General features: G+C 35.8%; 1 long non-coding RNA gene across 1 annotated transcript; it reads right to left on the bottom strand.

Moving 5' to 3' along the window:
- Positions 1–567: 567 nt before the first annotated feature.
- On the bottom strand, positions 568–11,560 carry LOC129901624 (uncharacterized). Its single transcript, XR_008769885.1, has 3 exons — positions 11,054–11,560; positions 4,866–4,930; positions 568–2,005 (listed from the first exon to the last, which is right to left on the bottom strand). It is a non-coding gene; the product is annotated as an uncharacterized LOC129901624 (long non-coding RNA).
- Between the last annotated feature and the right edge of the window lie 5,481 nt (positions 11,561–17,041).

Raw genomic sequence — 17,041 nt, forward strand, 5'->3', positions numbered from 1 at the left:
GGTAGCTATGTTATCCCCACTTTCCCCGAATAGGGTGCAAAGAGAGATTCATAGTTTATCTAAATCCCACATGTTAGCTATCTCTTTCTCTATTTCTAAAATTCTTCGCTCGAGCCTTGAAATCAGGTCACTCAGTTGTTGCCCCCTTCTGAAGTTTCCTTATTGACTCTATTGATATCAACCATCTTGCCTTCGTTTTTATAGTTTAATCTTTAAGGAGGAGGAGAAGGAGAAGCCCCTTTTGATCGTGTATGGTATCCCAGTATGCAAAAACAGATCAACCTTTAGGGATGGGAAAAAATAAAAATAAAAAGAAAGAGGAAAGTTGATTTCTGGTGACACGAAAGTTGTGCTCGACGCTCTCTTTCCTATTCCACTACGCTAAGTGGTTGGTACATTAGAGCTTTATTATAGCAACAAACACGCTATTTTGCTAAAATAAACGTCCTAAATGCAAGGGACCTCGTTGAACCCAAGGTAGGCCTAAAACTACAAATAAGTAATGCGCAATAATTAATCCAAGCCTTATTTTGTCAATTTGAGTTTTAGAGTTAGAAAAAGAGAAGATATGAAAAGTAAACTATTTAATTCATTGATAAATTTGAACTAGTACATCATTGAAGGAAATGAAAATAAGAAAAAACATAACACTAAGGAAAGGGATAAGGGAAATAATCCTAGGAAAAAAACTTCAAAAACTCTGGTCTTCAGTTGGGCACAATCTTCTCTTGCATCTCTGGGGTACCATCATATTGATAGTTCAACAAATTGTGTGCCCAGATTCTCTCTCTTTCGTCAGCAAATCCAGGGGGGGCCTCTTCACTCAAATCTCTGTCTTCAGCATCCTCTAAGATCCACACGTAGTATTCGTACAGAAGGGTTGTTGCACGTGAATGTCAATGGTTATTACTCTCTCCCACCTTCGCAGTATGTTGTGGATATGTGGAAAATCTTATCCAAAATGATACTCATAGTTACCCATGTTGGATTGCAATAGTATCATTTGATTCTTCCTAAATTGGCAGAGTACTTAAAGAGGAGCATATGGTTGAACGCCCTTTAGACCAATAAGCTCAATAAAGTAAAGCTCATCATCTCTTACTATGTCATGACGATTGTTCAACCAAAATTATTTCTATTGAATGTGGCAGCCAGAGAGTTCCTTTAGAAATGCAAACCAGTCTTCTGTACCAACTGGGGCAAGAAAATCTGTCATTCTTGTTGGGTGAATAGCAATTCTATTGCCCATACCATTCAAAAAATCTATCAAATTGCACCTTTTATAAAAGTGCTCGACTGCCCATAGTTGCAATAAAAAGTTACACCCTTCAAAAAATATTCTACCTCTGACACATGCTGACAAACTTCTCATCATCTCTATCAATATCATAGGCACTAGGGTTACCCTATTATTGTCCATCCCCCTAGATAAAGCACGAACCACAAAACTCAAGAGGTGTCTATCTTCCCCCTTTCTCTGGGAAAAAACAAACAATCCAATAATGCAATAGCAAAAGCATTTAGACTATTTCTTTTCCATTTTTTAGCTGAGAATGCAAATTCTTGATTGAACACTTTGTGACCATCTCTACGACCAAAACATGAATACAAAAAATTTAGAGATATCCATTGAAAATCTAAACAAGCTAAATTTGGATTGTATTTCAACCCTAGAGTATTTAGGAATTTCTTTGGTGATTTTTATGAGGTATAATCATATCGTGTTTCTGATAGGACAAGTTAAGGAATCCACCAATTTCTTCTAGTGTTGGCGTTAACTCGAAATCACGAAACTTAAAAACTGTCCTTGCAGGTTCCCAAAACTTTAACAATGCTTTAATCAAGTAGCAATCTGGAATTACGAGGCTGAGGTAGGTGAGGCCACCTAATAAGCTGTGAAACTCCAATTCACGGTCTTTTTTTATTTCTTTCCACCAATCTCTTAGCTTGTGGCTTACTCCTACAACCATCTGGGTGTTAGCAAAACTTGGGGAGGCCATTATGACTGCAAATAAAACAACAAACAAAATTCTAAACTTCAATTTGACATAATTTAGGCTCGAATTAATTTATCGCAATTCACATTGACACATAACATGTAATTTGTCTAGCGGGTGTTGAAACCTTTTAGGCAATAGGGTGGATACTGAAACATGAATTGACATCATGTGTCAAAACACCAAAGGCTGATGAATGCATGACTTAATTAAAAAGGATGGGTACAACTCTATCTTAAGGTATCTAAGAGTTGGATAGAGACGGATCGAAGATATTTTATGAGAGAAGGCACGTGGTTCTATGGTAGTAAAATTTTCCGCTTATCCCACGCATATGACAACACTCTAATATAAGGTGTTTTAAGAGGATTTTCTGAAAAGCGCAAAGGCACAACATCAAGAAAAAGAAAAAGAAGAGGTTCCCAAGTGGGAAAAGTATGAACGGAATGCCAGTTTATCAAAACAATAATAGGTAGCAATTAAATTGAAAAGCAGTAACATACAAAAAATTTAAGAAAAGCGATGAATAAATAAATAAATATGAGAAAAAATATATGCATAAAATAAACAAAAATAATGATAAAACATATAAGGAATAGGGGTAGGGTTTGACATGTAAATGATTAAAATAGAAAATAAATTACTATAAGTAAGCATGCCATCATTTAAGGAAGATAGTAACTAAATATATATCAAGAATTAGAAATTTAAGGAAAATAAATTAAAGAAAAAAGAAAAGGGATTAAGCATGGAATAAACAAGTAATATACATAATATCAAATAAGGAAACATGAAAGGGGATGGCATGGAAACGGAAATGGATCGAGTATGAAACAAAAATAAACAAACGAAAATAAAGTCAAAAAATAAACCCACATAAAATACAAGACACATAATGGTAAGAACCTAAGTATATCCCCAGGAAAATCGTTATGCTGTCGCGCCCCATTCTTTCTCAAATTGAAATTGCAGGGATGTGACAACCTTTTTTAGGATTCAAAAAGATAAGAATCGTCACTTAACGAATTAAAAGCGCGTTAGAGCACCATTCTAAACTAAATAGTAAATAAATTAAACTAAAAGGTCAATGCAACAAAAGATCGAGTAAGGTTAAAATTACCTCAAAAGGAAGGTGTGAGGTACCTTTTGAGGTCCACAAATATGGATCCCGGCCAAATCTTATGTTTTATGTGGGGGTTTTAAAAATATAGCAAATAACAAATAAAAAATAAAGGTCTCAATTTATTTAGTTAATTAGAGAAGGACAAGGTGATAAAAAATAATTTGATACCAACTGGGTGAATATTTTTTAAAAATTAAATATTAACTAATATAAAACATAAAAAAGAAATACATAAGCGAGAAGATAAAATTTGCACAGTTAAATATGAAAAGAAAAATAATTTTTTTAATTAATCAAGCTACCCCAAATAAATACAAACAAAAGTGCTAATGATTTAAAGAATCAAGCTAAATTAATTTTATCCTACTCGGATCAGCACCCGGCTTATTAAAGAAAGATAAATATAGAGTTAATCATTTTCTGATCGGGTCGCCTTGCATCATTTCCAAAGGACCTATTTACCCCTACCCCTCCTAGGTTCATTTATTATTAGCCTAAGCACGATCTAGAACAAAATAATACTATCATCCTAAAAGGTGCTTAGCGTTCCAACTTAATGTCCAAGAGGCATTGGACTTATTATTAGGCTAGGTTCTAGACTTAAAAGAAAAATATTAAGGGTCTTAGATAGACACTTTGTCAGACATAACATATAGGACGAGCATTTAGCATATAAGGTCTCAAATAGGCCTCTAATTTGATTAATTAGCATGCTTGAAAATACATATAAGATTGTGAAGGTCAAAATAAATATTACGTGTTTACATAAAATCAGATATAAGATGCATAATGCAAAACCCAAACATGAATGGTAAGACCCCAAAACTTGGAAAGTCCTAAAACGAGAAATAAAGGATGAAATCCCAGCAAAATGCAGAAAACTGGCACTAGGTGATGACCACGGAGGCCATCACGAGCCGTGGTCCGTACCATGCCTCATGGTGAGCCACCGTGGTAGTGATCCTGAAAGTGAGTCCTACAGGGAAGGGACCACGGAGAGGGACCACGGACCGTGGTGATCACCACATACCGTAGTGCCCTCCGTGGTGACCCCTCACATAAGGCCCTCAGAATATTTCCAAGGAAAAGAGAACGAGTGACCACCACGGATCGTTTAGCTCTTCATGGACTGTAGTGTGTTCCATGGTGGTCACTTCTGCAGGCCCTCATGCAGTTTCTGCACTATGACCACGATTCATGGGTCGTGATGCCCTCCACGGACCATGAAGGTCTCCGTGGAGGAAGTACTGAGGCTTTCCCTACAAACCCCAAAATATTTACCCCAAGTCATTTACCACGAGACACGACCATGGGCCATGGTGATGATCACAAACCGTGATGGATTCTCCGTGAAGCCAGTCCGGTCAATTTTAAAAAGGGGTTTCTCTATCACGACTCAAGCACAGGGCTTAGACGTGACACGACGAATGAAGCACCCGGAGGCACCTCACCCAAGCCTCTTAGCATTCATCAAGCAATTCATCAGCAATGATAATCAAAAAGCGGAGACATAAAGGGGATAATCGGTACTAAGGGACTTCACATTACACAAGAGTCAAACTCAACATAACGTCACTTACTATGTCCAACAATACCTTCTACATTTTAAGACTTGGCGGGAGCTAAGACATGTCCCTAGATCACCCTCAAGATTTAATCAAGGATACCAAAATGAAACTCAATGTCTAAACATAATATAAGATAGAAAAGGATAGTTGTGTTATTCCCGGATCATGGGAACTCACCACTAGTAGTAGCTTCCGACGATCAATCTAGCCATAAGGAGGAGAGTGTGGGGCAACACCGATTCCTACATGGTGATATCATTTATGCAAAAGTATGTGTTAGTCTTTGAATGTACTAAGTATGTGAGTATGCTATGAAATAAAGAACATAAACATAGACATTTATAAGAAATATGCATAAGTGGATGCATGCATGATAAATTGTCGTGTGAAACCCTAAAACATTCATTTTGGTGGGGAAGTGACCATAACTTATATTTAAGACCATGCAAGCTATTACATGGAATCCAATGACTCCTGCATCAAGGAGGGTCGATGATTCCTGCACCAAGACAGGAGAGGTTACCTTGTCAGGGCACACTCCATTAAATCTTTCCTTCAATCTTTAACATTAACTTTAACTTTAAGGGGCTTTTATGGATCCACTAGCCTAAAAAGCCTACAAGGACCCCTATGATGGCACATAGTTAATACAACATGAGACTTTACTTAAGAGCCCCTTCGATCGAGTCCCCATCTACATGTTATATTCGGTGCTAGGTCAAATCCCATGGAATAACGTTTAAATATCATAATAACATAAGCATTCATATAGCTTTAATATAAATCATCTTTAGGTGGAATAGCTCATTAAAATCTTTCATTTGATTCAATTTGAGAATTGTCCTTTCACATTGAAACCTTACTTTGGCTAAGAATCCCTTTCACCAATCAATCATTTCATAAAGACTCCATTTAATCAAAACATAGGCATTTTCTTCGTAAACTTTCATTTGGAGTCAAAGCGTTCAATTCAAATTTACTTTAAGGTAAGGAAATCTAGGTGGGTTCATTTCATAAAACCTTCAAATATATATAAAATAAATCTTACATGCATGAGAGTATTGGAAAATGCATCAAATTACACATCTTAAAACAACCCACCATATACACTTTAAACCCACATTTAAACCTTCATATAGGCACTTTAGCAAATAATTCATTTCATGAAATTGAGAGTCAATATATATCAATATAAGTAAATAAACTTTAAATATATCATAATCTATGCATTTTGAATCATCATGTAAAAGCACATAAGATTCATCATAAAAAAATTAAGATGCTAAGTTGAGAAAATATTTGGGCTCCATGGGTGGAAGAATCCATGGATGAAAACTCACATACCTTGGGGACACAAAATCCCTACAAGAACTAGAGGAAGAATGGAGACTTGAATGGCTTGAACTGGAAATCCTAACTTTGCCTTGAAGCTCTTGGGAGAGTTTGCGAGGAGGAGAATTTAGTATATTGAGTCTAAGTATAAAGAATGAGGGTTTAGAGGTTTTAGGGTCGTTAGATACAAGGATTCAACCTCCAAAACGACATCATTTTGAATTAAAATACAGGAAAAGATTAAAATACCCCCTTAAAAATCTGTCCAGAAAGGACTTTGTAGGGACCCTTCATGGCCCGTGGTGCTCACCACGATCCGTGGTGGGGTCCCGCGATGAGGGACTTAGAAAAACTTAGAAAAGGGCCTACAGGGATAGTCTTTAAAATTTCACCACGAGAAATCTTCACAGTCCGTGAAGATCACTACAGGCAATGAAATGTGGTTGTGGTGCAGGTCTGCAAGTGGACCTGCAGAGTGTCCACCTTAAGAAAATTCCTTACAGTCCTGGGGAAAGGCTCATCACGGAGGGCTTCACAGCTCATGGTGCTTACCACGGTTTGTGGTCCTCCATCGTGGTTTGTCCCCTGCAGTTTGAGTCTCTGAATCTCTTCCATGGTGGCTCATCACGGCTCGTGGTCCTTATCCCAGTCCGTGATGGCTTTCGTAGTCGGCTTCAGGTGCCCATTTCTGCAACCTCTCTGAAAATTCATCCTTGGTTCCTTGGTTTAGGACCTTTCATATTTTCGGGGTCTTATACTCCCCATTCCAACATAGAGAGTTATGTTAGATTCCATGTAATAGCTCGCATGGTCTTAAATATCAGTTGTAGTCATCTTCCCACAAATGAATGTTTCAAATGCTCATTACTTGATTATTCAAGCATGCACACACTTATGTACTCTTTTCATACATATCATAATGTTTTTCATTATAATGCATTACTCACATACTTAGTACATTCAAAGTACTAACACATGCTCTTTTGCCTACATGATATTATCATGTAGGGACTGGTGTTGCTCCACATTCACCTCTACGTGGCTAGTTGATTACGTTGAAGGCTACTTTATTGGTGAGTTCCCATGTTTTGGGAACAACATCCTTTCCTTTTCTATTTTACGTTATGCGAATACTTTTGTTACCTTTCATAGCACTTGTTTCCATCTATTATGAGAGTGAGCTAGGAATATGTCTTAGTCCCCGCCAAGTCTTTTAGTAAAGGTATGCTTGAACATAAATATATGATGTTTTTGTTTGATATTGACTCCTATTCTATGTTGTTTCCCTTAGTCCCATTATCCCTTTTATTTCCGTTTGTTATTAAATTTCATTACCTATGAAAAGTTACATGAATGCTAAGATGCTTGGGTGAGGTACCTCCGGATGTCTCATTCATCGTGTCACATCTAAGTCCGAGGCTTGGATCGTGACATGCACTAGATTAATCATAATAAAATAAAGACATTCTTGAACATTTTAGTTGTTAACTAAAAGTATTTATAAAATCCTATGAGCATGATTTTTAATTGATTACATTCTGAAAATTTATGGCAAGTACAATAAGCATGATCCTTAAATAAGATGTTGATAAATTAATTAAAATCCTATAGGCATGGTCTTTATATAAAATAACATGATAAAACTTATTAAAATTCTACATGCATAGTTTTCTACTTAATTACATGCTAGAAATTGCATATGAACATGATTTTTTTATATGACACACCAAAAGATTAATTAAATCCCACATACATGATTTCTATACTCCAATAGCATGTCTTCGGGATGAAATAACATTGGAAACATTTAATTAGTTGAACATGCTAAAACTATTTATGTAGCACCTATAAGCATAATTTCTATATAGGACATGACATAGCAGTAGTGAGTTGTCAGTTTTATCTTATATGTCATGATATTTATTGCGTTCAAACAACAAGGAAATTCATTATTAATCCCTAATCAACACGATTTTCAGATCCTATTAAGACATATTTGTGAGCGAAAATTTCAACTTTGAATACTATAGAGCATGATGAGAATTGAATATAAGAGGAGTCCTATAGACGTGACATCTAAGATCATGATATTACAAATAAAGAATGACCTATAAACATCATATCTAAATGGCATGCTTTATATAACGACATATTTTCCTAAATAAAGCTCCATACAGACAATTTACTTATTGTTTTAAATCATTAATGACTTAAATTAATAAGTTCAAATCATGCAAATTTAATAATATATGCTAATGGATGACAGTAAAGTTAGATGACCAAACTTGGATACCTACTCATAAAGGTAGACAAACAATTGCTCAAAATAGATAATTAATGCAATCAGTAGGTCATTTTTATTATTTATGTTAATTAGATCTAGGCTTATAGTCTACAAACTTGATATATACGAGCAAGCAAGATTCTATAAACAAACTTTCCTAACACCGTAGGTTACAAAAAGACAAAGTAAATACAGGTAGCACATAGATTCACCCAGGCAATCCCCAATTATTTATTATATATAGAGAGGAGTTTTTTACATAAAACATTATTACAAACCAACTGAATAACTAAAAAATACATCAGATTGACAACAATCTTAAACAAGACTAAAGGAGTCCAGAATATCCCCTCCCTAGCAAACTCTTCTCATCTCGAATCTTTAATATTTAAAACTGATAAACCAAAGAACAGTGCAGGCAATACATGTGTACACCAGGAAGATTTGCATAATAATATGAACATACACTGTAATTTGGGCAATCACACATGAGAACTTGAGCACGTTGAATTCCAGTCAAATAATTACAAAGAAAATGCACACATTCATAGTAAATAAGGAGTATGGACAGACCTGGACGCTTCCTTTTTCAATAAAAAATCAAAATTCATAAAGTAAAGGGAGATGAATGCAAAAACAAAATATAAAAAATAAAAGTATGCTAGTAAAGATTACTAACCAGTCGAGAAGATGATTAATAAGTAAACTTGGTTCAATTAAGTTGAAGCAGTAAATCAGAGCAATGGAACTTTTTAGAGCCGTATGCAAGAGAATAATTATTGCTTTTTTTGAGAGTATGAAGCGTCCATCAGAAAGAACGAGGAGTTCTCTTTATATAGTGAGTAATTCCAATCAGTACAGAAAGGAGAAAGGAAGAAAATAAATTAACAATCTGAAATTATAAAAAGTAAATGAGTAAAATAGTCTATTAATCAGGCATGTGATTCGGTCAATATTTTTCCAAAAATTAAACTTAGGAGGAAATCTCAAAATTCAAGGAAAGAAATCAACAACTCCATAAATCGTATATATTGCACGATAATATTCCAAATCGATACTACTGTAATTAGGCACATAATCACTCAAGCCAATTCAGAATACCAAAGCATATGTAATCACTGATGATATTTTCCATAACAATGAGTAAAATCTGACCGGTTCTAACAAAGACAAGAAAGAGAAGAAAAGGGGTCAATTAAGAATACTAATTAAATCACCATCTATGTAAAAATAAAAGTCATAATCAGTAATTGTGAGTAAAATAAGTTATTAATTATTTAAAGTAAGACTAAATCTGGACTAAATTAGCAAAAGAATATGTTGTTCGAACAAATAAAGGAGAATAATTAATTACAATGACTAAAATTAAGAAAACCAACTAATATTATCAAGCTTACCAAAATTATCCAAGTATCGACAACTTTTCAACAGTATAAGGGTGTATTAACTTTTCACAAAAAAGAAATTGTATTCGAACAACTAGAAAAAATTATTTGGATGTTTAAATAGATACTTAGACACAGTGATACTTCAACAAAGCTAAAGTTATAATAAAAGTATCAAACAAAAATGGGTTAAGAAGAAAATCGATGCTAAGCTAAACTTCATATATGAATCACACCAAATAAATAATGGTATGAATTTCATGTCTTAAAATCAGTTCACAAGGAAGAAAAATAGCTGTAAACAACAAATTTTCGAGCCGAGAAAAATAAATAATCAAGACCGGAAAATTGGAGTAACAAGGTGTAATATTTGATTTCAAAATGTAATGCGGTTACAATCTCTATAATAATCCTCTGATTCTTCAAATAATATGAAACACGTTGAACTTGAATTTGATTTTGATTTAGAGTCAAGGGCTTGAATAGCTTGATCTTGAATCTTCGTCTTCGAATTTGGATTTGAAATATTCGTCACGAACACTTGTATGGTTATGACGAACAGTAAAGATGAACAAGTAAGTTGATCTTGATCTTCTTCTTCGTTCTTAATCTTGAACTTGAATTTGATTGCTTGAACTTTGTAGCTTTGTAGAGAATTTGCGGTCTTTGATCCACGAGCTCTCTTCTTGCTTCTTGTTCTTCCAAAACCCCCCCTCTCAGAATAATGAGGACCCCTATTTATAGTTGTAGGGAGTGGTATGAGGGTGTGATTTGATTGGTTGGTTTGAACTGACCAATCAGATTTCTTTGTTGAAGAGTTTTAATTTGATTGGTCAGAACATGTCACATGGACACGTGGCATTATTTTAGTGGCTCATTTAATTTGACTTAGATTGCCACATAACTCTGACATGTGGCATGATTTTAGTGGCTTATTTAATTTGACCTGGATTGCCACCTAACTTTGACATGTGGCATGATTTTAGTGGCTTATTTAATTTGACTTGGATTGCCACCTAACTTTGGCACATGACATAATTCTAGTGGCTTATTTAATTTGACTTGGATTGCCACCTAACTTTGACATGTGGCATGATTTTGGGCCTCTAGGATGAGATGATATTGGGCTTAACAAAGTGGAGTCATCTTTATAGCCCAAATCAATGGATTTAGGTTTTTAATTAAATCCACATTTATTGGGCTTAAATAATCGACCCAATTTTATTAATCCAAAATATTTATTTGGACTAATATATCTTGAATTTAATATAAATTGAACCATTCTACAAATTTATATTTAATAAATTGTAAATGATTACAATAGCTAAAGGGATGAAAATAGAAATTAGATTAGGATAACTTACCTGGATAGATCTGTTACAGATCCGTCTAAACCCAAGTCGAAATTGCTTTGTCTTTTGTCTTGCCCAAGTTAGCTAGTGGAGCAACAATGCTCCTGTTGCATGCTTCCTGTCAACCTCGACAGAGAGGAGAAAGATATGAGGGAGGCGGCGTTGATATGGGTGGTCAAAGATGACTGGAGCGGCAGCTATATGTTTGCATGTTCTTGCCACAGGCCATTTCGCACCGGAGAGAACGAGAAGAGGACGGAGACAAAAGAGAGGGAACGAGTGAGGGGAAGGGGGTACGACTGCCTTGCGAGGTCTTAACCGACCGGAAAGGGAGACGGTAAGAGGAAGGAGAGATGGAGAGGGAGGCGGGGTCTCCTGATTGCTGGTGGTTTTCTGGAGAAGTGGCGGAGGTGCGGTGGAGAGAATAAAAGAGGGGTGGTGGTCTCTCTCTAAGGGAAAGAGAAGTAAGAAAGATGGAATTAGGTTTAGGAAGTGGGAATTAAAAATGGAAAGAGCAGTTTGATTTAATCGGATTGTTGATCACATGAAATGGAAAATTTAGATTAATTCTTAGGATATGGGTCGGTTTTGGGTTATCTGAATGGGTTGAGAATTGGGCTTGGGGGTTCAATTTAGGCCACATTTGGTTCAATTGGGCCAAAATTAGAATGAATTATAAGCCTATTGGCTAGAATTGACATGATTTAAATAAAGTTATGGTTAGAATTGAAATAAAATTGAATAGGGAAGATTATAATTTCAATAATTTTGAGGAAAACTAAATGGATTTCTATTTAATTAGTAAAAATACTACACAAATATATTATAATAAGTAAATAAAGTAATGATTTTTCGTATAAAAGAAATACAGTTCTCTATATATTATATATATTATAGATATACTATATCCTAAATAAATACTTAAAATTTAAAAGTGTGAAAAATCATTATTCCAAATTAAGAATTTATAAAAATAAATACATTTTTTTAATAATAAAAAAATAAAAATAATAATAATAATTTTTAAAATTATGAATACCAAGATTGGGTTTCAACATGACACTATCATTCTCTCATTATTTTGTGTGAACATGCTTATTTTCATTGGTTTTGGAACATTGTCATGAGCTCTGATTGATGACTATGTCGATGGAAAATGATTTTGGCGATTGATACTGATATCGATGGAAACTGGTTTTGACGATTGATATTTATGCCGATGATAAATGGTTCCAACAATGCCAATGGTAAATGGTTTCGATAATTGATACTTATGCCAATGGAAAATGATTCAGGCGGATACATGGACCCTGTGCGTCCCCCATGTGTTCTGGTTTGAGATTCAGTGGATGTATATCATTAGGGCATACATGCATTACTCTACGTGACATTACATTACATTTCATTACATCTTATGCCCCCTGTGTCTCTATGTTTGACATATTTGATACTGATGTAACTTATTCGGTGATGCTGATGAACTATTATTGATCTATGTACTATATGAACTGTGTAGTCTAGATTGGGTTGATTTTTGTGCAGTTGTAGTTGAGGAGGTTCGATTGAGATGAATGGAGTTCTAGTTTCTATTACATTTACTTCATTTTATTAGTTGCCTTGTTGATTACTTTGTTATTTGGTACTCACTCCTTGCTATCTACACTTGTGTAGGTTTTGAGCCCGGACAGTGATTCAGTTCCTTCTTATTTCAAGGCTTTTTTAGGAGACTTAAGAGGTAGCTGATCTATGCTGGCGATGTCCTTTGTACCTTTTATTATGCTTTGTTCTATTTGAAAAACAAAGACATTTAGACTTGTACTTATTCTTCACATCAGTTTATTAGAGGCTTATACATGTGACAACCAGTCTTTGGGGGTTATTGTAGTTGATTAAGTGCCCATTTGGATTGTCATATTGTAGGTCCTTTTAAGTAATTTTGAAGTGTTGGGGTAAAGTTAAAAAGTACTTATAAGGACTTATTTTTAAGCCAAAATAACAAAAATAAGACAAAAGTCATAGGTTAGAAATTCTAACATGTGACTTTTGGCTTATAAGTCATAAATAAAAAGTCAATCCAAACAGGCTCTAGGACTTTCGCTTTTATATCAATATATATTCTATTTAAATTGCTTCTGCATTATTTTTGTAGTTGATTGGGTTTAGGCTAACTTGTTCAGGTGGTATTGGACAAGTGTCATCACACTCGGGTTGGGGCCATGTCAAAATGATATCAGAGTCCCAGGTTCATAAATCTAACGTGTACAAGTTAAGTCTGAGTAGAGTCTCGAGGATCGGTAAGGAAATATCTATACTTATCTTCAATAGGCTATAAAGACTATTAGAAAACTTTCTTTATTCATTCTTTCTTATGGTTCCTGGTTATTATTGCTTGTGCTGAGTGTCTTGTGTTATTTTGGTAGATGCCAAGGACCAGAACTATAACTATTGGTAGAGGGGAGGCATTCCCCGAGATAGTTGTTAAGACCCCAGCTAGGGGTAGGTGTAGGGCCCGAGCTAGAGAGGTCGTGCTCGTGGAAAGGCAAGGGGTAGAGATCGTGTCCGAGGAGAGGCACTAAGTGTTTCATATTAAGTGTGGGGGCGATTGGTACATTAGAGGGTTCTCAGACTAGAGTAAAGGCTCAGACCCTAGAGCAGTGTTAGGTCCTAGTTGTTTAGAGTCCTAGGTTCATAGGTCTCATGTGTACAAATCAAGTCTGAGTAGAGTCTCTATAATGATCCTAATTATATAAGATAGTATTCACACTTCGATGGAACACTTCTTAGTAAATATATTATATTTTACTCACTTTTCATGAACTTGAAATTTTGCGAGATTTTAAAATTTTCTCACCATAGATTGTGATTGTATTTTAGGGGATCATTTTGAGGTATTTATGTAAACTACTAATTAGAATTACCCTTAAAATAAAAAAGAAGCTTATATATAGATATATATACATATATGTATGCATTTGGTCTGCCCACTATTACTTTTTGGGCAACCACCTTTTTATTAGGAGATGCCAAGCGGTAAATATCACTTTGAAAGACTTCTTTTATACCTCCTCACACAATTTCGGTTTCTTTAATATAAGTAAAGGCTTTTAACCCTCTATCAGTATAATCCCTCAAAAATTCACCAAGAAAACTTGTCCTTTCACCCAGAACCCAAAGGAACCCCTCTCTTGTGGTAAGTGTTCAAATCCATTTTTGGGACCATGTAGCTAGTAGTAATTCTTGAATATCTCATTGTGTAGACTTTTAATTTTAATAAATAAATATGTTTTGCAGAACCTCTCTCTCAACGGCTATAATTTCTCTCTCAACGGCTATACTGTTCATCGTCTCCGGCTAGTTAGAATGGCTTCACAACCGCCGGTGAAGCTCCCTTGGCCACCGAATATAGATCATCAAACATCACCCCTTCATCAAGCTAATGACACTTTGAATCTACAAAATAACACTGAAAACACAGTAGCAATTTCAAGTGAAGCTGGTTTGACTCAACTACAATCAATCGGTCAACAAAATACTAATGCGATCACTATTCATGTCTCTGAAGAGGAGATGCAAATTGCACACAAAATTATAGCTCTACAAAATCATGGATTGATTCGAGTAGCAAGAGCTGGAGTACATGAATCCTTATCATTTGGACTACATATAGTCCAAAAATTGGATGAAACCACCGCATCAATTGAGAGCACTGATCAGGCGATCTTTGAGAGGAAGAACGCAGAGTCGCCGGAGTTGTGCCTTCAAATTCAAAGGGGATCCGACAATATTTGAGTTAGCGGACCCCTTGGGGTTTGTTCACTAGGTCAAGAGACAGCTATGGGTTCAATTTTCACTAGAGTAACCACCGCCGGCGGCACCGAAGCTCCGACAACCCAAACCAACCAAACTCAATGCCAAAATATTCCTGAGGAGCTTATGCATCTTTCTAACACCAAGCGCCAGATCGAATTACACCCAATCTCTTCGAATATCCTCTCGACCTTTGCAAGGCCAACAATTGTGGAGCACTTTATTCCTGAAGTTCTTTTGGTGGAAGGGTTGAATTCTCACAAGCAATTGCACCAACAAAAAAATGAAATTCACGAACCTATCAACCCCCCCAAAAAATCTTCTCTCAAATTTCAATGTAAGAATTCAGATGTTGATCATCAGGATACTGGAGAAACCAATTTTAAAAAAACTGTCCAAAAGTCTAAAGCCTCAAGACTAGATGATCATCATTGTAATCTATTGCATGATGTCCATAATGAAGCTTTGAGTTCTTAAAAAATTGAAAAAATTGGAAGTTCTACTATTCCATTGACAAATATCCAGGGCTATGGCCGCAATAAGGCTAATGAAATCAACTCGTCTAACTTTTCCTTTGGTGTGAATCCTATTGGTACTGTATTACATGCAAAGAACTCTCAGCCACAAAGAGAAGAGACAACTACAAGTATGATCAGTTCCTCTAATTTTCCGATTTCTGCTAATGTTATGTTGAAATCTAATGGAAGTCATTTGCAACCAAATGAGCACCCTGGTACTGCTGCTAATATTACTATGCAGGGCCCAACTTATGATAGCACTAAGCATAATAAAAACCTTGATCATACTAGCAATGTTCCGACCAATATTGGTCATCAGCAAATCAACCTGCAACAGAGCCAAAAACATACCACTGTCCAAACTAACTTCCCTAAGGTCTCTAGTAACTTTGATAGACCTACCACCAATAACCAAGGACCCAAACCTGTCATCAACCAAACTCAACCTGTTGATAGCATCAACCACAATCCCCAAAAGAATCAGTTTCCCAATAAGAAGGACCTGGTTCCTCAACCTGCTCCCTATGCTGTTGTCCAAACCTTTACCACTAAACTTAGGCATAATCAAGCCAAAAATGAGCCCTTCTTTGATTTGACCACCCCTACTTTCACCACCAGACAAGGTCTCCCTTCTGTGCTTTTCAATAAAGATAATTTTATGGTGAAACTTGCTGCAAGATGTAAATACACTCTTGTGGGCAAGTTCAGCCGTACCATGCCCAAAATAGATTTGATTAGAAAGAGCTTCATCCTCCAAACTCAACTTTCTGGGGGGTGAAAATAGTACACTTTAATGCAAGACATGTTTACATTGATCTAAACAATGACTTAGACTACATTACTGTGTGGACCAAATAGAGGATGACCATAGAAGGTCAACTTATGAGAATCCAAACTTGGACCCCCACCTTCTGTCATGACCCAACCCCATAGGCCGTAATTGGGGTCCGATCTGGACCCCCCCTTATACATAACTATTAGCTATGGTCAAATTGAACTGTAAATAAAAAATATATAATGTAATAGAGCCCTATTGGGCGATAACATATTCATAAACCTGTAGCCCCTTTTATTTGTATCATAACATGAAAGGGCATACAAGCTGACAAGGCTGCCATAACATAATAACATATACCATACATTATGTAGACCCAGCTGAATGAAACTGATATACATAACCCACATATACATGTCTATAGACCTCTAACAATATCAATGACAACATATGGTGGTATCGGGCCCCTGCCTTACCCCTGAATAACAAAACAATACTATACATCAATGACCAGTGCCAAAAACTAGGCTTCAATACAATAGAGCCCCTTCCAGCTGAGCTGAGCGGGATCCTAAGATGACAGACTCCCAAAACCTGTACCTGTATCTGCGGGCATAAAACGCAGCCCCATCGAGAGAAGAGGGTCAGTACAACATATGTACTGAGTACGTAAAACATAATATAACACAACTGGAAGCATATCTAAAATAGAGAAGCAGGGGATAAATTATCAAGTCAACAACTTATACCTAGGAAAGTAAAATCATGCATGCTCAAATTTTCAATATAGCCAGCCCTATCAGGGATCCGGTGAATCATATCTATAGTACCATTAGCTCCTTATTACAATACATCATTATATATATACATACATACCCGGCCCTCTAGTGAGGGCGCGAT

The sequence above is a fragment of the Solanum dulcamara genome, chromosome 8 (genome assembly GCF_947179165.1).
Source record: "Solanum dulcamara chromosome 8, daSolDulc1.2, whole genome shotgun sequence".
Classification (NCBI taxonomy): Eukaryota; Viridiplantae; Streptophyta; class Magnoliopsida; order Solanales; family Solanaceae; genus Solanum; species Solanum dulcamara.